Source organism: Candoia aspera, chromosome 8 (assembly GCF_035149785.1).
Source record: "Candoia aspera isolate rCanAsp1 chromosome 8, rCanAsp1.hap2, whole genome shotgun sequence".
Taxonomy (NCBI): domain Eukaryota; kingdom Metazoa; phylum Chordata; class Lepidosauria; order Squamata; family Boidae; genus Candoia; species Candoia aspera.
Genome location: NC_086160.1, coordinates 27,307,096 through 27,331,670, shown reverse-complemented (window position 1 = coordinate 27,331,670; position 24,575 = coordinate 27,307,096). Strand labels below are relative to the sequence as shown.

Genomic DNA, 24,575 nt, shown 5'->3' with positions numbered 1-24,575 from the left:
TTTATATAACATGGGCAACCTTATACATTTTTCAAATAATAAATTGATAAATAAACAATCCATTCCTTTCTCAATCATATTGTCTTATCTTTAATACTTCATGAAACAGACACTGGAGAAATTCTTGTAACATTCCCGTTACAACGTGGAAGAGGTGTAATTTAAAATCTCACTGGCAGACCCTTTCTGCCAAGGATTCCCCTGTAAAGTTACTTATAATAGCTAAGCTGAATCTCCTGAAACACTTTAATCTCTCTAGCTATTGAATTTTGTTCCTTCTACTAGGATTTCTTCTTTAGACCCAAAGAAAAATAGAAGGAAAGATGCTTGGCCTTTACTGCCTAAAGACCCAAAATAGGATTTAAACCTTGTACCAATCCTGAATCAAAAGGGATACTTTGTAGGTGTAAAATAAACTCTCCTCCTCTCTTTTTTGAGCACTATCCTTGGTTTTATAGAACATGAAGGATAATTAAAAGCCAGATTCTTTGGGAAGATTGATGCCCAATATAACAAATGCTGTACTTGCTCTGGGCAAACCAGAAATTATCAGCTCCCTAAACTTACTCTCTTAAATCTTCTGTGGAATGATAAAGGCTCAGTCTAGTTTTTATTAATTGGGCCATTGTATACATGGGATTATGTGGAAAAGACTTTTTTTGACAAAGAAACCTGAATTCCAACTAATCAGGCCCTTCAGCCTGGGGTCAACTTACTATTGTGCACTATCAATACTAGGGGACTGTCACAAATGAGCAGGAATTGGAATACATATTGTGTGTTCAGTTAGTGAGATAGGTATTACACTACAGGTTTTTAACACTCATGCAGATATGCTTTTCGTAACCCAAGAACACTAAAAGAGAGCTAGGTTGTAAAGTAGTTAAAGACCCTGGTCTAGAAACCAGGAGATGGTGAGTTCTAGTCCTACCTTAAGCATGAAGCCAGCTGGATGACTTTGGAAGTCACTCTCAGCCTTACGAAGAAGGCAATGGCAAACCAATTGTGAAAAATGTTGCCAAGTCCATAAACTTGTCCAGGCGGTCACCATGAATCAAGTTTGACTCAAGGGCACGTGCGCAAGCACACACAAAAGGATGCTAAAAAAAGCATTTATTTTTATTTATTTTATTTATTAAATTTATATCACCGCCCATGGGGGACATTATTTAGTTATTAATTTACTGTAATGCAAAAAGTTATACAAATCATTGAACATTTGCTCAAATTGTCCTCAACTATAACACTTTTCTTAGTCATTTCCATATTATCTTTAAATATTTTCCACACCACATAGTTAAAACTCAGTACAAATATTTGTTTATTCCTTAAATTTGTAAGGCTGCCCAACCCACAAACGACTCAGCACAGCTAACAATCAAAATAAAGAGAGTCATAAAAACAGTGCACATCAAAACAATCAGAACAAGGACACTAGTCAATATGCTACAAAACGCCCCTTAGAGACAGATCCATTCAACATTCTAACACAATGCCCACAGGAACAGCCAAGTGTTCAGAACCTTACAAAAGGCCAATAGGCTCTTTGAATTTAACCAAGTAGTTTATTTTTCACATTCATTAAATATAAACATAAAACAATTATTTTTAACTGTTGTTCATAAATAGTAACTGGATTCTTCTTTCTTTTAGTCTCACCTGTGCCTTGGAACATGTTCATAAATTAAAACATCTGCTTCCTCAGAGAGCTCTTCTCGGCCCATGGGTTTAGCCAACTGTCAAAACCGGACAGGATGGTAGGGGTTGTCTGGTAAAGTAGAAAAAGTTTTCCTGGTTTACTGGGCAACCCTGCCACACAATTTGGGTCCTGGGCTGATTCACACAGGCTACCAGGCCTGGGAGGAATGGCAGGAGAAGCTACTACCTGGCAGCATCAATCATCCAGTGAAAAACTGCAGGTATCTGTTGGCAGAGTATTATGATGAAGGGGGAAAGACCTGATTCACTGCATGACACCCTCCACCCCAGGAGCCTTTTAGCTCTTTTGGAGGTAGCTGTTAAACATAGGACTCTTGAATCCTGAACTCATGTTTGAAATTAGCCAGACTAACAAGTGATGGAAAGGCGGTTGCTCCACTCTGTGAGAGAGGCCATGGCCCTTCACCTCACAACCACTGAGTTGTTTTTCAAGCTCTTTGAACACATGGGTTTAGCACTAGGATTCACTGCAGGGCTGGGTGAGGTGATAGGACAATTGTGGGAGAGAAAGCTAAAGAGCTTTTACCCATCAGGGCTCTGATCCCCCAGATCAGCTCCATGGGAATCACACCCCTGAAGGTTAAAGAGCCACCTGTCATCTCTCCCTGCTTGAAATCTTAGCATGGTTTAGGGTCAGGGTATAGTACACAGGGATTTCTTTTCCAGCCTTGAAAGTTGCTAGATGTATTTGGTTATTAATAGGTAAGCAGTTAAATTTTGATCCAGAATTACATAAGAAAATGATGTTATGGAATAACTCAAATTTGAAGATACTGGGGAAAATTTCTTACTGGAAATCCTGAGCCAAACAAGAGATAAACACTTTAATTCAGTTGGTTTGTAAAGGTTGTTTTAAAGATATTGAGAGATTACTCATAGCCTCTGCTTGGTAATACACTATATACAATTGAAGCATGTATTGACAATTGCTATGGCTCCGTTTGCTACTTGTTGACAGAAATAAAGTTGTTCTTGTTATTATTCTTCCTCTTCCCCCACCCCCAGATGCAACTTAAGACATCAGAGGAAAGATTCAGAGAAACTTTAAGAGATGCAGTGCTTGAAGGGAAACTAACAACTGAATCTGAAGTGAATTAAAAAACAGGATATAGTCAGCCTTTGTTAATGCTGACATTTGGAATATCCAGTCTTAGAAAATATCCAGTCTTAGAAAATCAATGGATCCAAATCTTTAAAAAAGGAAAATATACTATTTAAGAATGAAGTTAATTCATCAGAAAATATTGTTTCATGATAATTGGACCCCTTAAAGATTATTTTTAAAAAGGTGAATAGAAGATTTTTCCTTTTTAATGTTAGCAGTGTTAGAATGTGAGAGCTTTTTAAATCATATGATTTGGTCTTGTCCAGCCATACTTCCATTTTGGTTTCAAGTTATAGTATATGTAATTTTTAAAATTCCTAGCGTTTTTCCCACAGGAGCAGGGTCCACTTCTGGGATCAAGTGAATGTTGATCCATTTGAAAATAAATGTAATTGCTGAAGGTGTAAATGTAATATTAAACTATAGTCTTAAAATATGGGATTCATCATCTTATGAAGACCTTAGTTTTATCAAGCCCTGGGCTGAGCAAAAGGAATAATCTTACATAAATGGAAACATTTGCGTTATATTAAGGAATGGATTTATGATATGTATTTATTATGTTTTTGAAATGATCTGATTAAAAAACAAGAAAATGGAGCAATGTGCTTCTATGTGGTGTCAAGATTTAATGACAAGTTTAAGGACTGAATTAATCCCATATTGATAATATTGGGATAGATATAGACAGACAGAGTAATCACTATAAAGCTTTTCTTTATACTGTGTAATTGCTAGTGTATTTTATTGTAGTGTAGTTGCTGGTTATATTGTACCAATAATAATAAAAAATAAATAACTAAGGACAACTTTAAATTGTCTAATCTGTGGCTAGGAATTAGATGAATGCAATGTCATGAGGACAATTCATAGCTGGATCAGAACATACACTGCTATACAATCTATTAACTGCAAATAATTAAGAGCACTAGCTCTTAGACCACTTCGTCACATTTCTATTACATTATATGTGTTAATTAGTTATCAGTAACAGGATGTCTGTGATATCACCAACATGTGTTTTGGTGAATAGATGTTCATAAAGAATGACTATCTCTATTTCTGTATTTCATTTCCCACTGGGGTTTACTGTTCACTGTCTCTCTCCCAATCCCCCACACATACCCACAAAACATCACTTGAGTCAACTGCAGTCCATAATAAAGATATAATAGTTGAGTGTTCATGTTTTTGTTATTAAATACATAGAATTTAACTTCCAGATGATGATTTTGGATATTCGATATTGGTGGCAAAACCACATAAATTGCAGGGTGTGGACTTCCTATAGCTTGTCAGGAGACCGAGTTATCCCTTTTATAAGAAGCTTACTGTACATGGGTTCATAAGTTGTGTTGTTTTTTAACATCATATAATGTTCTGTTATTACCACAGTTCAACACACAAGAGACCAGACATTTCAATCTTGTTGTGATTCTCATCTACTATAGACTATAGACTTATTCCATTACAAAACTCTGTTTCCCAGCAAAAATGGGGAATGTGCCTGCTACAGAAAAAAGGGGTGATTTTGCTGGTTCTTCAACCTCTGTTTCAGTGAAATATAAATCCTTCTTTTTAGATAAAATGGTCAAAGTTTTGTTTTTAATTAACAAAACCACTTTAGCACCTGATGCTAAAGGGTACCAGCAGTTTCATAGAAGGAAGCAGCTAACCACTCCACATGCTCATTGCACCTAACTGCCCACTGTGCTTAGGGTTTGCTGGGGGCTGATTTGGAACAGGTTAAATTTCTCCAACGTTTGTACACCTTGTACCTGTGTATCATTTGGACATGAAGTTTCTTATTTTAAAAAAGGAAGCTGCCATGAAGAAACTAAATTATTTCAGTAGCTGCCACAAATATAAATTGGTCCAATAAGGAAAACGTTAGACTGAGAATATGTGATTCTCGATAGACGTAATGAAATCTCTCTCTCTCTCTCTCTGAGAGATTAAGGAAAGGTGAACTACTGTAAGTAGATTTTGAAAAAAATGCAGAAGATGTTGTGAATATGTTCCTTTTAAATAAAACTCCTACTTATTCACAGCAGAAAAATCACAGTGCAGACACTCTTCCGTGAGAGACAACAGAGGCACAATACTGCTTCTTCTGTATGCAGGACTGATCTGAAGTAAACAAGCCACTTTGTCATTATGTAACATCACATTCCTTAATAGCTGACATTAAAAGTATCTATAGACATCTCAAATATAGTATCACGGAATTAAGAAAAAGGGGTCTATTGCAGAACAACTTCTTAATCATTAAGATTTAGTTATCTTTACTATCTTTGAGCATCATACTGCCAGCTTTAGGATTTTCTGTTATCTTCCCTCCCCTCCCATCTCTTTCCAATTATCTATCTGTGTTGAGCTGAATATATATATATTGTAGGGGCTGAGCCCATGGAACTGCCCTAGAGCAACAACTGTAATTAGAGGAAGGACAAAGATTGGATTGCATTATGCTGCCCTTTTTATGAACACAGAAAACTAACAAGCTCCCAGCATGCTAATGTCAGGAGCTACCTAGAAGGAGGCAGAAAGTCTTTGGGTTTGTGCGCAGCTGTCCTGTGTGATGAGCCACCAAACTGTGATTATGTTGTCCAGCCTCACTCCAGTACTCATTTCCTAATTTAGCCTCTCGCCTAAATTGAGATAGATGAGAGAGCTGTTTTATTTTTTTTCAAATACAAATCTGTAAAATTTGTAAAAGTCAACAAGAATACAAATACCATAAACCTCATTTTAATAAGCTAATTGGAGGAAAATCAAAATGGAGACTACTCACCAGTGGCAATTTGTGTCATTTGTGTAAGTTACATTTTTTGTGTCAATCTATGACATCTGCATGACATGATTGCACAAATAATGCAAGTTTAATTATTTATTTTATATCCCACCTTTATTATTTTTATAAATAACTCAAGGTGGCGAACATTCCTAGCACTCCTTCCACCTCCTATTTTCCCCACAACAACAACCCTATGAGGTGAGCTGGGCTGAGGGAGTGTGTCAATTTACATCATTTGTGTAAATAACATCAATGTGCAAATGATATTAATTGCATCATTTAACAATGACGTTACCTAAATGATTTAATCAGTGAAGAAAATCAGTCTATTCCATGCAAAGTCCATTGCGTGGAGGTCCAGTAAATATATGTTTCACTGTAACTGTCAAATCAGCACTTTCAAGAATTCTGAACCATTTCTTTTCCCCTCTATTCCAGGGCTTCCTAAACTTTTTGCAATCACACTTCCCTTTAGTGTAATCTTAATGTACACACCTCTCCTAAAAATCCAAACACCAAAATTATTATATTTTATATTTTTATTGTCTATTTATTATTGTATTTATATTGATATTGAATTTTAAATTTTGTTTCTGTAAACCACCCAGAGTCCCTCCTTGGGGTGGGGGTGAGAGATGAGCAGTAATAAAATGCGGCAAATGAATAAATTAATTAATACAAATTAATACAAATGAACAATGAAAACAATACAATGAAACTTTGGGAAAGGTGCATTTGTTGTAACAATGTAACTAAAAAGTTCTTCACATCTCCCTGGATTCTCTCTGCACCTCCCCAAGGAAGATACACCTACAGTTTGGGAAACCCTGCTTTATTTCTTCCTTGAGCCTCTACCACACAACCACACTCTGCCAACCCAACTGGTCCATTGTTCTACTGATATTCACAGTACCTACCTCAGATGGATTAGGCAAAATAGAAGAGCAAGCCACACTATTTTCACAGAGACACCTCAAATATAAGAAGAGTAGCACTTATGTTTGAGCACACCTTAAATAAAGCTAAGAAGTTTGGGACTAAGGAATTCTCTGGCTGGATCCTTTTCATAATAAAATGTGTATAGTGCAGCCTCCAACCTGGTATTCTCCAGATATGGTAAATCCAATATAATGCTGACTTTTAATAACTTTCAAAGAAGTGTGTGTATGTGTGTGTCTAAGAAAACAGCTTCTTGCAGCTTCTTATTATATAGCACAATAACAAAAATAAAAACAGTCCCAAACTTTTGTACAATGCTGCTATCAGACATTCTCAGCCAGGGTAAGTGGTTGCATTCAGTCTTGTTAGCAAGATGTACTGATACATTTTCTAGTCAAAGAATGTGTAAGACAATATTGAATGTTACATGCAATAAAAGTTGGCTACAGGCTTCCCTGGATATAGATTGCTACTTCTGAGGTGAAAAGAAAAAAACTCTATCTCAGTCTCAGCAGATGTCTGACTATCACAGACAGCATGTATTTTTAGCTTTTTGATCATTATCAAATATGACATCATTTTCACTACTGTGCCTTACTTCCATTTCCTTCATTTTAAAATTAAGGTGTGTTATCTCATTCAAAGAGACTACGTGATCAATGCTGGCAGCCTTCTTGGATGTAAAAAGCAGATTATAGAGAAATATTTATCGAAGGAATAAACACCATATAAAGAATAAAAATGTCTGCAGTTCTAAAATGAAATATTCTAATTGAGATATTAATAATTCTGATCCAGCAGAATTTAAATGATTTGTATTCCATTATTAAACTTCAATTATAGGTGAAGTCAGGTGGAGCTCCAGCTCCAACATAATGTAGTACTGTAATTAGCTGCTGCTGCAATGTTTCCTTTTGTCACCAAAGTTTCAGCATCCTAACAAGATCCACATCACATGTACATTTGGCTGGCAAAAATGCATGATGTTTGTTTTAATTTATGCCCAGAGTTTAATTTATGCCAAAATTATAAACTGCCAAGAGTTATTTTGGAGTCTAATAAATTTAAATTTATTAGAAGCTGCCTGATTCCAAAATAACTCTGGCCAGCTTACAATTTAAAACCAGAAAAACAATAAAGAAAAAATAATGGTCCATATTAAAGGTCCACATTAATGTCTCTTCATTTGCTAAAACCCTTGACCAATATTTTCCCCAGATGATTCATAAACCACAAGTAACAGGTTTGGACTCATTCCACAAATAAATTTACTAACTATAGAGTTAACTTCTTTTTTTGTCTGGCTGGAATTCTAAGAAAATAAAAAGGATAGCAGCAATCCCATTTTATCACAAACATAAACTCTGCCCCTCAGCCTGTTTTCAAAATCTCTGCAGTTGCGAGTAAATATGGATTAGACTGATAGTTGTACACAGAGTGAACCCAGTGAATGTCTCTTCTTCACCACAATTCAGTCCTTATTCTCTTCAGCATTGTAATGTAAAGCTAATTTACATAAACATCTGTGTAAACGGCAGCTAGAGAAAACATGCTAAACACTGAATATTTGTTTCTTTATTCAATAGTATTTTTATTCTTTATATCATCCAAAAAAGATTCTCGGAGTGGTTTACCTACTGTTAATGAAATAGTAAATTTAGGATTTGAAAGCCATGATTCAGAGGAAAAAAAAAAGGGGCGGGGGCTGGCAGCTTCAGGCATATTCTTAAAATTAAATACAACTCAGGGAGAGAGCTGGTCTTTCTGCAGGCCTGATTACCAAGCTCCATTTCCCATTTCTTCTTTATCTGAAGATTCAGAATATTGCAGTAGACACTCAACCAATTCTCAACAGTCTCTAATCTATTTTTCTATTGTTTTCTTTCTTTTAGATTCTTGCCCAATTTTTCTAGCAGGAGCGTCAGTCTTTACATAGCATTCCCAATTCCAATTTTTGATCCAAATACAGAAAGACTGACAAAAATCATTCCATGAGCTTCCATAGGAGAGGGCTGAATTGAACCTGGGTTTTCCAGTCTCATCCTGTCCCTTTAATAATTAATTGTCACGTCAGTTGTGTTTCATCTGTTTCCTATTTATATCAATGATTGTTATCAACACTTTTACATTGGTATCATTCCATAATATATCAGGTAGAAGACTGTTTTTATAAACCTTCTGTATAAAGGATTTTATTTTGCACAATCAACAATATTAAAAATGAATTCACAATGCCTCTGTAAATCTGATTAACTCCAATATGAAATAGATTGTGTATATATTATCCAGAAATAAAGAATGACATAAAGAAGGAGCTGGATTCTTTCACTCTTACGTTCTATCTATCTATCTATCCATCCATCCATCCATCCATCCATCCATCCATCCATCCATCTGTTGGGTTCTTAGAAGGAAGGTAGAATACATGTGTAATAAATAATATAAGCTATTAAGTATTAAGAATAGATTCACACAGCTAGAATGGATCAACTACCCCAAATCAACTACCCAGAATCTAAAGCTTTGCTGACAATTATCACTCATCAGAAACACTGGACTGCTGTTCTGATTTATGGTCTACATCCAGCAGCAATCCTGAAAATAATGGCAAAATTAGTCAAGAATACAGTATTGAAGTCAACCTTAAAAATGCTTATGGCCCCTGAGCTCAAAATAGTCATTTGTGGCATGTAAATTTCACAGTGAATGATATTCACAAGTTTTAAATCATGTAACATAAATAGAAAAAACAAAAAATAAAAACAAACCCTAAAGCATGAGGTTATTTATTTCTTTGCTTCCACATTATGATACTGCATAAGGTTTCAACTGGTTCTCAGGAGAACAAAACTATTTGCAGGCAGCATGGGTGTGCCATTAGCTAGACTTGCCACCTTTTCTCCTGGCAATTACAGACACGTACATGGGCGAGGGATGCGGTGGCGCTGCGGGTTAAACTGCTGAGCTGCTGAGCTTTCTGATCGGAAGGTCAGCAGTTCGAATCCGCGTGATGGGGTGAGCTCCCGTTGCTAGTCCCAGCTCCTGCCAACCTAGCAGTTCGAAAACATGCAAATGTGAGTAGATTAATAAGTACCGCTTCGGCGGGCAGATAACGGTGTTCCGTGTAGTCATGCCGGCCACATGATCACGGAAGTGTCTACGGACAAACGCCGGCTCTTCGGCTTTGAAACGGAGATGAGCACCACCCCCTAGAGTCAGACACAACTGGACTTAATGTCAAGGGAAACCTTTACCTTTACCTTTTACATGGGCAAGTAGCACATAAAGGACTTATTATGAGCAGAGAATGATCATGAATATTTAGTCATATCATTTTAATAATACTAGTTATTAAATATTGAGTTAGCACACTCATCGTGACATAATTAATATTTTCTGAATAATCTGTAGTATAATTGCAGTGCAAAAAAAAAAATCCCACTACTATTTCTATTTAATGTATATTTTTAATTTCATTAGTACATCAGCTGTTGTTTTTACTGACTCACCCTGAACAAATAGGGTCTCCTTTTCACCTTGTTTCACTGAAACATTTTTAAAACCAAATACAAGTTTGGCTTAATTTAGTTGGGGCTAGCAATTCTGCTTCACTAACATATGGACAAGTTACATTTTATTATCTATCTATCTATCTATCTATGGATGGCAGTGCTTGTCATATATGAGCAATGGATTTCATTAGTAAATCACTGTACTATCTCCACTGAAATGTTTTCCTTCTCCATCAGCAGACCTTAAGTCAGATTCAGCATTTTTCACAGACTTTCAGTATCAGTAATGTTAAAACAGATTAAATTAGATCATATATGCAGGACTGAAACAGTAAGAAACTCTGCTAATTGAGCTTCAAATCAGGCATGTTTTGGCTGCTATTATATTCTCAACTATCTGAAGTGAGTAAATTCAGTTATAACCCACCTGTATCTGTCCTTCCTTCCATAGATCACATTGTTCTCTGTTATTCTCACAACACATAGATTACACCTGTGAGGCATTCACATATTATTCATCAGAATAGTCAGAGTAGTGGTAAGAAGAGGTAAGAGCAGAGCTAAGTATAGGACAGCAAGTATGTTATTGTCTAATTAATAGGCTCTAGAGTTACAGTCTGAATTTAGAACAGTGTTAGGTGGAAATGCTAGCAGGATATGGTTTCTATAGCAACTGAACCAGAGATATTGTAGGACTAGTAAGTGAATATATGTAAGCAAAGCTGAAAACATGTTCAAATTTTTTTAAAAAACCGTAAAATAAAACATTTTTTCCAGAATCTTTATCTTTATATGGAATTAATATAAGATGGCCTGGCCACTGTGTTGGATTAGAAAAATTCCTAGAAGCCAAATCAGCTTTGAAAGGCCAACAATGACCCTACTGATCAAACGCGGCTGTATCATATTATCCATCTGGACTTCTCATAGATGTCAATTCTGTCTTGTTCGGACTCACCCTTAATTCTGACAGCTTCATACAGTTGGAACAGCTCTCCAAGCCCTGAAAATTGGACATTTTATATCACTATGTCCCAAAGGTCATTTTGCCTCCAAGAAGAGCTAGGAGATCCACCTCCCAAGGATAAAATATGCTGTATGTGGTGCTGTGATTATTCTGAGAGCTGAAATAGCAGCTCTGGAAAGAAGAACATAAGCATTGGATACTGGTATCAGTATTATCAGCCTTAGACCTTCCACCTTTAAGAAAGAAAATTGTGTGTGTTTGTGTGTAATGTGCTTATTAGGCAAATTTACACTGAACACTTTAAGCAATGACTGTTGGGGTGATGGTGTGTGAAATATGCACACTCTGTTCTTTGTACAAAGCTTTGTGCAGTGCTGTCAGCTGAGTTGAGCCAAGGTTACTTGGCAAATTCTGTGGGATTTGAACCTCACTCTCCCTATTCCTAATCCACTTAATCTCTTATGTCCTTTGGAACATCCTTCCCCCAGAAGTGAGGTTAGCCCCCTCCCTCCTGGACTTCAGAAAACAGCTGAAGACCTGGTTCTGCTACCAGGCTTGGAGTGGGGAGAGAAAGAGCCATTCTTGGGGCTGGTTGGTTCCCTAGGCCTACTGGGACTGGTCTTATCCCCTTATGGGTGGAATTAGATCTACCATCACTTGGATTTGACTGTATTTTATATATTTATTGATGACTGCTATTATGATTTTATTGAATTTTAAATTGTGTTTATTGTGAACCACCCAGGGTCCCCCATGCAGAGGAGATGGGCAGTCATAAAAATATGATAAATAAAATTAAAAAATAAAAATAAAAATATCCCATACGGCTGGTGCCTGTTACTGAAGTACAATGAGTGTTCATTTTCAATCATGAAAATGCTTCAAGAATTAAACCATACTAGTGCTTCATGAAACCATATAGGGTGTGTTTACTTTATTTCCTAATCAAATCTATTATGCAAATTCTTTTTTTTAAAAAAAAATGAAATACAAAAAACTATAGCACCAAACAAAAAGAGACTGATTATACAGTGAAGAAAACCTAAATATAGTAATAAAAATAAATACGACAAACCATCCCCCTGTAAATAACGGAGGAAATCCATATCATAAATACAGGTTATAATATAAAATAATTAACTCAATCCTTAAACTTACAACTAAATTTAAATCATATTGCACCATCTTCTCATTTTTTGAAGGTTCCAATAAACACAAAATAGTATTTTCTGATCGATTAATTTCATTTTTAAATTAGTATGTTTCATATTTCTTAAGACCTGAAGTCACTGATTCTCCAAATTTAGTTATTCCAATTCTTCATTCCATTCTTCATTCAATTCAAATTTAGTTATTCCAATCATTCCACAGCTGAAATGTATAATTAATATTTTCATTTTACTTTTTAATTCCTTATAGGATTGAAATGTTGGTTTCCAGTAAAATGCTTCACCTTAAGGATCATAAATTACAGGTCCCTCAGATGCTGCTAGAGTATCCAAGATACACTGTTTAAATAATGCAGGTTTCAATTGCATATACTGCCAACTGTATTATAGGTATGCCAATTCAACATGCAATCTTGCAAAGTCTTTAAAACAACCTTTTGAAATTAACTGATCTAAAGTGTTGATAATCAATTCAAAGATTTTCAGAAAACCATATTGCTAGCCTCAGCAGTATAATGCAGCTACACAGACAGTCAGTGCAAATCTTAAGTCTTTTTTTAAACCAATTCACGACCCTTGGCAAATAGCAATACCTAACCAACTTTGGTTGATCTCAGAAGCTAAGCAGGGCTGGCTCTAGTTAGCACTTGACAGGAAATGCTTGAGACTTCGAGGACTACTGCCTAGAATGAGAAGTTGTAAAAAAAAAATAGGGAGCCCTACCATTCCATTCCTTTTTCCCAGGCAGATGGCACTCTGCTGGTTTGCTCTTTATCATATCATAACTGTCTCTCCAATAACACCCTCTTCCTCTCTGTGTGCAATTACTAAACAGAATCACAGTATTTACAATAAAAACAACAATGAAACAGAAATTGTCCAAACATACTAGCCAGAACTAATATTTATAATTTATTCAACAACATATAAATGGACCCAACCTTACTACCCTTCTGGGATCAAAATGTTAGTTGAGCCCAATATGTTTTATGCTATGTTCTGGATGAGACTGGCTTGGAACCTGGGTTACATTGTATTGTATTGATTTTCTTTTGCTTTCTTGTTTGTTTTTATTTATTGTTGGCTACCTGGAATCAGAAAGTTGAGATAGGCCACCTTATAAATTCTTTAAATAAATAAGTAAACAAACAAACAAAAAAGCAAGAACAATCTACAATGCCACTGTCAGAAGGGTGGCATATGAACATAAGTTTTAAAGCTGCCCAACTCACAGCTTTTAGGAATTTATCAAAGTACACACCCCAAGATCCTAGAGCTTCAGTTTGGCTAGCTTTACTCAAATGATTTTGCTGATGGAAAACATAATGGATAGTTATTCATTTTTCTGGTGCAAGCTTATATATTCTTATTTGAAGTACTTGGGTCAGCTTTCAGTGTGCACATTAAATTTACAAAGAAGAGGTCCAAGAAAATAATAAACTAAGAGCAAGAATTAGGTAATGCTCTTTATTAAGGCATCCTTAATTTAGCTGCAGATATATATAATGTTGACTGTTTTTTTTAATTAAATCAGTCATAATCGCTTACACGTACTTGCGTTCCCAGGAAATGTCCCAGTTTCTCAACCAATATTTCACCATGAATAATGGCAATAGTTTCGCTAGAAAGTACAGTGATTGGAATCATTACAGCAAATGCCATGTTCATTGAAACATGTCAGTGAAATTCATGCATACTGTATGTTCTGCACTCAAACATCCTATAAGATACTAGAAAACTAGCCAATCAGGCCAGGAGGTCACAGAGTTTTTAATATAATATAATTTTACAATCAAAAGAATTATTATGTTGGTTAAAGCCATTTCCAGCATGTTACATCCATCAGCCAGGTTTCTCTAGGAAACTGATTAGAAGGAAGCCTGTATGTTTTTTTGATACTGCTAACCATGCTGGCATCCTCTTGGACTTGGTTGTGCCCTTTCTGACCTGAGATAGATAGACAGTCAGACAGACTCATAATTATTTTAAATATTAAATCCATGGTTTCAGAAAGGATTTTATTTTTTAGATTCTGCCACTCAGTTAACAAATAGCCATTAATTATTTGATGTTAAGGTATATCTTGTATATATCACAGAGCATATTTGGAGAGCTATAGTCACTATTTTCAAGCAGTTTCGCAGCATTTCCTTAACTAGATTAATACTAATTAAAAATGTATTAGCCCTCTTGTCATTTCCAGAACTGTGTAAGATGGGGGTTCTCAAACTGTGATACTGTGACCCCTTAAAATGTTAAAATGAATTTATGCAACCTCCTTCCCCATGAATAAAAATAATGATTTCACAAGGGTTAAGGATGCAAATAAATAATTGTACCACTTATTTTTAATAATTAAATTGTTATTTATATATCAAACAAAATATATACTACCTTACAACTATAAAAAATTAAATCCATTTAATTGGAAATAAGCAAAAAAGACTCCAATTAAAAGCCTATTTTTAATTGGAAGGATGAGCTTGTTTACTTTTACATAATTCCATGAATCTGAGTTTCATTTTGAGCACAGCAACTCTCATTTGCTAAGTCATGGGGATGGGGGTGGAGGAGAGTGTTTTCTTGCCTTAAACCATCTTCTCTTAATACGTTGCAGCTTGCAAAGCACTGGCAGCCTATAAACTGCTTCTGGTACTTTCCCTTTGTAACTGTACTGAGATAACAATTACAGCATTGGTGTCCACAGGAAAATAAGAATAATTGCAAAATATTCATTGCAATGGTGCAACACAAACTACAGTCTTTATTTATCTACTTATTTGCAATATTGCTATGAAGTATGAAAGAGTGAAACTTGCATTGCGATGTCATAATGCATATTTTGGCATTTTGGCATTACCACAGTTCAGATGATTCACATCTTTGTTCTCTTCTAGCCTGGTGCTTGGTGCTTGTAAATCCAACCTCCCACTCTTAAAATTTCCTCCTTGGTGCCCCACTTCCATTCCCCTCTGTTGTAATTCCTGCTGCAGAATGATCATCAGGTCAGATGGCCAGAGCATTACATAAGAACCTTGTGTTCTCCATGCAGGATTAGCCCTAATTGTATTCAAATACAATGTGTTAAAAAACCAAAAATAGCACTCAGACTTCAGATGAAGTTCTGGAACTGTCACTTTGCATTGAGAATACTATTATATTAAATTGTTCAGTCTGCTTTGAAAGGACTTGTGAGGAAGGTATGTCTCCATGCAACTGGCTGGGGGCTATGACCCACACTTTGAAACCACTGTTTAACACCCACCCAGTTATATCTGGATAGTTCGTATATTTCATTATGAACTGAATATATATTTAATCACCAAACTCATTTCTCTTTTGTGCATATCTATGGTTCTGTGAAGCAAGATTGCTATATATGCTTCAGAGAAGGCAGAGAAGGGTGATAGTACATCCCTGGTATTGTTGTTGTTGTTTTTAATCATAGTGATTTGCACCCATTCTGATTATTTATTATGTTATTCTAAAGTGCTATATTCAATAACCTTATAGTACAAAGCATAACTTTCATTAATACTAATTCCTTCTTCCATAAATTTTATAGCTAGTAAAATTTAACTGAAAATTTACATTTATGAAAATATGTTGGTGAAATTAACAGCATATTCTCTTTTTCAGATACTTTTTGTGGACTTTTTCAGCAATTCTGAACAATGCTACGGCAGGGGAAAACATCCCAGCTGCATATCCACTCCTAATGCCTACACATTTTTTAGGAATTTCAGCTACTCTCCCATGATTGGCATGTAGGCAGCACCTCTGCTGAGTTTATTTGCAGTGAAAGTCAGTTGCAGCTTCAGCAGCTTTTTGTTTGTAGCAGTGATGTCAGTCACATTTGACAAAGTGCCAACTTTACAGAGACACTGACCTTACTGTGAATTACTTTAATTTGATCCCAGCATTATCATTAAATAGGTATTTGGTTATCAGATGACAACCTTAGTTCTAGGAAGAAAAAGCGTGATTAATACACACACATGGACATACATATGTACAAGAGCATCCAGTCAGGCTTACAAGCCTCACCAAATAAGGAAGGAACTTTTGCATAATTAAGATTCTATCTTCAGTCATCCACAAGTCCATTTTTGTAAAGCAAAACAAACCAACAGAGAATTATGGCTCAGCCTAATTATTTAGGGACAACGGAATGAAAAAATAGTCAAGTAGTAAAAATGAATTTTTACTACTAATCAGATATGTGTTTTATTTGCCAAGCTTTCTAACTCAGTCATTTTAAAGCATTCAGGAACAAAATAAACTTACTCATACACATTGTGCCTCTTTATGGTTTCCGCATTCAATTTCTATTCTATTCATGCTCTGAGGGCACAAATGTTAGCTGTGCCACATGCTTTTTAGCATTTCTTGACTTTTTCCAGAAATCAGTTGAAAAATTATTATGCAGACATTTTAGTTAGTTATTTGTTCAGAAAGCCAACTCTACAAATTAAAGCCAACTCTACAAATTAAGTTTTGTCCAATTCTTTATTCTTTTTAATAGCAATCTGATAAGCCACTCAGATTTATTGATATTTAAGTCACTAAGTCACAGGCCCTTTGAAAACAGATATCTAAATGCCTTGGTCACAAAGCAATAGATAATTGTCACACTATTTATATATACCTGCATCAGCCAACAAGTTGTGAACTTTGAGACTATTATTATAGTTGTTGTTTTGTTATTTGTGCTGACTGTCATTAAACTGAAGGGTATAGCATACATATTCTGATTAAACTGAAGCCTTAAATTTTCAGTACCAATGTTTATCTTTCAAAAAAACACAAAAGGGCTATTGCTTCCTTTGTATTGGCATTTGCAAAAATCTGCAGAATTTTCTAAGTATGTTGGTGTCACTCTTGTTAAAAGCGTAGTCACCATGGTCCCCAACTCTTCTCTGAACTCCCACCTAGAGACAAAGCCTGTCTATCTCTTCAACAATTACTTTCAACTAGCCAAGTACTCTTTCTAACTTTACTGAATACTGTAGAAGCAATAGGACCACAAAGGTAGGGGAAATGACTAGAGAAACTATCTATGTTTTTCTACATTCCATCTCCCACATTTCCTTCTGTGTTTAAAAAAGATGCTGAATGTAGACAACATAAAATCATGGAAAACTACAGGCCTGGGTGCCTCTATCTGGCATATGTAGCTAGATTAGAGGTTACAGTTGCCCACCTTGGTCATAAAATAAACTTGTTACTTTTTGCTTCTATTCTGTATATATATTCTAACAACAGATTTGGCAACTTGGTAATTGAAAACATCTCTTTCTTCCTCTGATCCCTCCTCCACTGAAGCAAGCCTCTGCCATTTTTAATCAGTTGCAATTTCTCAGAACGTGAACTGGAATAAAATATGATCAATACAGCAGTTTCCTTATATCACTGCCCTACTTTTGTGCTACATCACAGGCAATCAATTACATGCACTTAAATGCAGTTACCCTTAATATTTCTATTGGTCACATTATACTGTACATTCAAAATGTAAACAGAAGACAACTAATATTTTTCCTATGTGCTGAATGAATAATTAATGTCTTATTTATAAATGCTTAATTTAAAAATACCATGCAAATAAAATGTTACAAAATAATGCATTTCAATTATTTCACCTGAAGAGCTTTGTTTTCTTGTTTGGCTTTCCCTGCTTTTTTGTGCAAGTACCCACTCCTCTTTAAAAGTTCTTAATAAATGCCTATTATCATTTCCATGAATATTATTTTTTATGCCAGGGAAAGGTTATGTATATTGCTATTCTCAGCTTTACAACATTATGAAGCGGGTCCAAGTTCATCCTGGAACTTGTTTGCTTTAGGAAAAAAAGTGCAGCATCCCACAAGTGAAGCTCAGCTACTGCTGACTTCATCCAGTTTTACCAAGTAAGAAAGTGGTTTGCCATTGCCTTGGTTGTTTATAATTCCACATTTAGCCTATACTTCTGGTATTTCCTGGAGATCTCCCATATGAGAAGCAATTATGTAGAACTAATTGTGTCTGACTGTGCTTAGCTTCCAAACCCAGGCAAGAAGGATCATATGTTGAGATATGCTTCAGGTAGAAGGAGACAATATGGCAGCCTCCCTCAGTTTTGTGCAGAACAAAAAGATACAAGCCCTGAACAGTGTGGTTAACCTATTAAGCAGAGTAATCAATATCAGGATCCATTACTGGAGGCTTACTGGATGCAGCCTTCTCCAACCAGACATTATCCAAGCTTATGACAGCTGGTCCCAAAATCTCTAGCCAGCATCACTTACAGTCTGAACACACAGATTTTTGTAGCACACCAGATCTGGAAATACTGCAGGAGAAATAGCCAACAGGGAAGCAAATTTAGGCATTTCCTGCTGAGTGATGTTGGCATTTGGAAACAACCCTGAAAACTGGAAACAACCCTGAAAACTGATGAGCTGTAGTTTTCCTTCTATCTGGTGAAGGGAGTGGCTACTGTTAGTGGATGAGTGAGCAGAATAAAACATATGTGGGATCAATGCAAGCAGAAAAGCAAATTCAGAGTTAAAGAGTTAGGCAATTCTTTGGCTGATGTAGGATTAAATCAAGGAAATTAATCTTAAAGTTGTGCAGCAAATACTGTCTATTAAATGCAATTTGTGTGCAACTTTGCTTAGGGTTACACTTGGCCTTAGAGTGGTGTGTCTTGTGCCACTTTCCAAAAAATACATGAGGATACAAATTTAAATTTATTTTATTTTATTTCATTTATATTTAAATACCTTAAATGCAGGTCTTGGGGATGGGGCACACATAGCCCATGGCCTTAGTCTGTGCAAATCCAGATTAGATAGTATAAAGCTAATGCATACAGCATCATTCAGCCCTTCTGGTCATACTAGCAAGCTTAGTTCTTGAAATACTTACACAAGGATCAAGTCAAATAGGCTTGCTGGCCAGATTCTCATGTAAGACGATTGTTCCTTTATTAGCTAGGAAGGAGAAATTAGGCTATGGAAAGCAAGTTTTGTCTTTATGCATAGCAAGGAGAACTCTGCCATTTGTCATGTGCATATAGTATGGGTCAATACCCAACATTACATATCAAAAGGATCAGTCAGTTTAATTGAAATTTGCATTAGTATGGAAACTGCTACTTACAGATTACATACTATCCCAGTTTCAGTTCCAAAGACAAAAGCAGGACTGAATCCTTAAGAATGGGAGTTATTTTTTATGAAGAACTAAAAGAGCAAATGTACAGCTTACCTAAACGATGACAAGTGAGATGCATGTTAACCAAGCAGATTTCTTCCTCTCTCCCTGTCCTACTGCCCATATCTGAAAGGTGTAAACACCAAGCAGGCAGAAAAAAAAATAAGTACATGACTAACACAACTGATTTAAATAAACATGGGAGATTGGTGGTTTAAATATAGAAAATTCCTGAATCTGGGGAACAATCTATTAATATCTTAATGCAAGACTCAACATCAGAGTTTTTTTTAAAAAAAATCAGTTATACAAACTTATATTAAAAAAACCTAACACATTAACAAACATATAACAGCATTGGACTGCACATAAAAATCCAAGTTAAATTCAATTACCAATTTTTCTATAAAATGTTCTACTAACCACAACCCTGTTTTATCAGCTAATAAAACTAAATAAATACAAAAGATGTGAATTCCTCTAAATAATGGATGAAAGACTAAATCATATTCTAGTTCCCAAAACACAGAACAATAAATTTAGGACTAATTTAGTCAAACACCATTGCATTAAAACTCTTCATATTCCTTATTCTTTTCTATCACATAACCAGGAATACTAAATAAATGGAGTATGTTGTTAACTAGCTATACAGGACATAAACTTACATAAAAGGCCATATATAACATAACTTTACTGCAACTTTAACATATAGTTAGAAAAGAAAAACTTAAAATTACAATATAGCTAGAGGGCTAATATAATTATACTATTGTAATTTATACCATTTTGATAAATAAGCTATTACAATTTATACCATTTTGATAAATAAGCCAAGTCAATATCACATAATAAATAGAAAACAAATATTCTGATTATCAAACAGATAAATAATGATTTAAAAGACTATGGAAATATAATTTTATATTTCAGGTTTCTGAACCTGAAAGTGAAGGGAAGAAAGTTTCCTGTTGCTACTGAGAGAGCTCTTATCACATGCCCCAAAGCATTTTTGAAGGCTTGGAAACCTTCCTGAAACATCTAGGCTTCAGCAGTGGGAGAGAAATTACTTAAAATCATACAAATCTGACTTTAGGCAATTCTTCTTTTAGCAACCTCTTACTGGGGATTCTGCAATAACCCCCAGAATCTCACCTTATCTCTTAAAGATAAGCTTTACAATATGTAGGCAGCTGCACTGGAATAAGAAAACAGCTTTTTCCATAAATGTCTTTCTATTAATTTATTTTCAGATCTCATACAATTATTTTAAATACCAAAATTCACCTAAGTAGATCTTGCTTAACTTATTTGCTACTTTCAACTACAATGCATATACATTAAAACCTTTTCTTTACAGTTTTGGAAATAAACACCTGTTATACATCAAAATAAAACTATGATTTGAACACATGAAACTAGATATGTATTTTACTGAAAGACTATATAATAATTATAGTTCTTTCCATAGGTAGGAATTCCAATAAATATATGGAATTTTATATATGCAGTTTTATATTTACCTGTACTGCAAGGTCGGTGTAGTCCTTTTCCGATATGTAGTTTAGAAACATAAAATATCAGCTTCTTTGCTTTTATTTTTGATATTAGCTTTGGCTTTGTACATGCTTTGCTACTGGCTGTGTATTGCATAATTTATTATTTATCTATCAGTCTAATATATATGCCAGGCCTGTGTAATTCTTTTTCCATTTAGTCACTACCTGGTAAGGTTATGCACATTCTTCAAAAGCTTTTCCCAGCGGTCTCCACATGTGTGTGCATACACAGCTACTTCCCTTTACTAGAAAAAAAAAAGAGTCAAAATGACTGAATATGCACAGGCATTCAGAGACAGTTGGAAACAGCTCACAAAGCAGCTGTACAACTGTGGAACAAGACATGGCTGCTTTAACAGTTCCAAAAACGGAGCTTCCTATGTCTACCTCTTTGAAGCATTTACACAGCCCTACAATCTGTAAGCAAGTGGATCTTGATATGCAAGGCCTGAAGGATCCTAATCTGAATGCTTGGGCAAACACCAAAACACGCAAAGGGAAGAGTGAGAGGCAACATTTAACATAGCTGCTTAACAAATACTGAAGCTCATTGAAAAACATTAATAAGCAAGAAAAGATGAAATGATCCATAGAGAAACTGCAAGATACAAAATGAAAATACCATAAAATGCCATCCATGGCTTTATGCATAAAATACTACCTATACATAATATTTCAAGTTGGCCTGGCCAGTATACATGACTAGCTTTTTACAATTGTCCTTGGTTTTATTTTCCTAATTTTCACACAATAATTGTGTCCCAATGTATGTAGCATATACATGTGCAGTATATGTATGTGTGCTTGTGTGTCTGTGTATACATACACAAAAACACACATATCTCTATATCTCTATGATGTTTTCTTATCCTTTTCATTCTAGCCATTACAGACTGAAAACCATTCTAGATGCCCTGAAAGCAAAAAGCAGAACTATATCAAAACACATAGAAGAATTTTTCACATCATAAGGAAATGAAGCATAATTATAGTCTGATATGTTGTTCTTGCTGTGTCTAACACTCTGTGCTTTCAATATATGAATCCTGTGTGATCCCAAACAAAAGATGGGCAATCTCAATGATTGGAAGCTGTACTTAATAGCTTCAGAAGTTCAGTTGTGCAATAGATAAATCCATAGAACAAAGTAGATTGGGAAACAATACATATGAACAGACAATGACTTTCTTTTCCTGTATTTTTTGAAAGAATTAAGGGTTCCCCCTTTTTTCTCTGCTCTGTGAAAGGTGAAAGGTCCCCTGTGCAAGCACCGAGTCATGTCTGACCCTTTGGGGGGATGCTGCTTTCGTGATGTTTTCTTGGCAGATTATAGTGGGGTGGTTTGCCATTGCCTTCCCCAGTTGTCACCTTCCCCAGCAAGCTGGGTACTCATTTACCGACCTTGGAAGGATGGAAGGCTGAGCCAACCTAAGCCAGCTACCTGAGAATCCAGTTTCTGCTGGGATCTAACTCGGGTAATGGGGAGAGTTTTGGTTGCAATACTGCCACCTACCACTCTGCGCCACACTCTGCTCTATTTAGATGTAAATTACAGGTTTAATGTGTTTCCCATTTGAAAATAGCAAAAAAATTTACATTTGGTGATGCAATTGCAGGGTATTCTAAGGGACCTAAGTTCAACAAATGATAGGAAATAAGCTGTATTATATTTTAAAGCATTTCTAAAAATGGCTTCATAAATTTTTAAAAGGAAATTTATCAATTTATTTTTAAAAACATGGAGCAAGTTAGTTCACATAAATCCAGTGCATGTGTAAGATAGTTTCAATTTAGTATTTTCTCATTATAATAGGAAAGTTCCTATCTTACAAACATTATGTCAGCCACTGTCTGCATTGGATACTGAATATATAGTCCCTGAAGTGATCTTTTTATGATATTAATGTATAGTTGATATTATACTCAAGGTATAAATGTAACCAGAAACTGGTCTAAATTTCCTCTGATGAAAAATTAACATACAATATGTAGAGAACATCAAATTTAACCATTTGGCTAATTTTAGTACTTTTACTAAAGTACTAAACACAAAGTACTTGCATTAATCCTGGCCAGAATTTTTAGTTCAGTGCTGCGGCTAAGTGTTTTTAGTATGTCTATTAAAATTTAGAAAAAGAAGTACAAAAGTTTCACTGTAGTCTTCACTGTAGTCTTATGGTTCAAACTGTGTCAGGATTGGTGTGCTGTGTTTCTGAACACTGACACTAGGAACAAGATCTTTCCGCACACTGGACCTTCTGGTTTTTGTTTTGTTTTAAGCTGCACTAAATAGGACACTAGAAATTACTATTTTTATCCCGGACAGTAATATTGTCAAATAATTTTAATTAGGTTGTTTTCATCTGCTGTTTATGATGATTTATGGCTTGGATTTATTTTGTTTTGTGTTTATGTTTCAGGTTCAAAGGAATCTATCCAAGTTTCGTTATTTTTCTGTGAGTGAGCTTTCTTTTTCCATTTTCCCCCCAAAAAGATTGTCCATGTTAAAAACATATATATAAGAAAATTTTCTTGGAATTGTCTTTTTATATACTCATTAAAACATTTTTTTTCCTTTTAACAATCTATTTTGCAGCATTGAAAAACCATAGGCTGATGACTCCTCTCTGCGCATGTTTAATCGACCACTATGGTTGTCATGCCAACTAGTCAAGAGAATTCTAAGCCTACACTTGGTATTTCAATGCAGTGACCCAATTACTGTCTGTCAACAAATTCACTGGGACAATGAAGTATAGTACATTACTGAGATTAAATCCCAGAGACTGAAACATAAAATATCTGGAACCAAAATCTTAGTCCATTTCACAAGGCAAAATACTATAAATAGAGTTAATGGTAATGCTTTCTAATCTTTCAAATGTATTCCATGCTTTTACTTTCAACAAATTAAACAAACATCTAATAACGATCTTAGCCCATGGACCTTTTGTGGTCCTTTTCCTTTAAATGTTGCTGTTTACTTAGACCAATTATGCTGCAAATGCTCCATGCTCTTGAAAATAGGAATATTTAATAAACCCAAATATTTTTCTGTCAATCCCAGCACTGAATGTAAAGTCTACATGAAGTGTTACATAAAGTGTTTGTGCTGATGTGCTTTGACAAATGAAGTCATAGCTTCTAGTAAAATAGCCAGACAATGTTCCCACTCTTGATAACAAACAGAAGTTATTTAGAAGAAAAACAGCAATTACTACATTTCTCAGCAAATAACAGCAAAAGAGCTTATTCAGGGTGAAATATATTCTGCTTTCATTTAATCATTTCTTCAGCATTGTCTTCTGTTTTACAACCCCATTCTTAACATCAACAGATGGATCATTTAATATAAATAATTAAGGTAAAAAAATTAATAATAAAGTTGTCATGGGAACAAAGCCCATTTCACTATAAATTGAAGAAAATATAAATAAAATATATTAACATTCACAGTTTGGGGCAAATGTTCTCAGCGGACAAACCCCTACTAATACCCCCATCTAATCTAAAAATATGTTTTATGTACAATATAAAATTATCTGACTCATACTTAAAGAAACTTGTGTAATATAGCAGCAAAGTTAACTATAGCAAAATATGCCATGAAC

General features: G+C 35.1%; 1 protein-coding gene across 2 annotated transcripts in view; it reads right to left on the bottom strand.

The window, feature by feature from the left end:
* GPM6A (glycoprotein M6A) overlaps positions 1-24,575 on the bottom strand; it is a 173,725-nt gene that overhangs the window by 43,340 nt on the left and 105,810 nt on the right. The window lies entirely within an intron of this gene.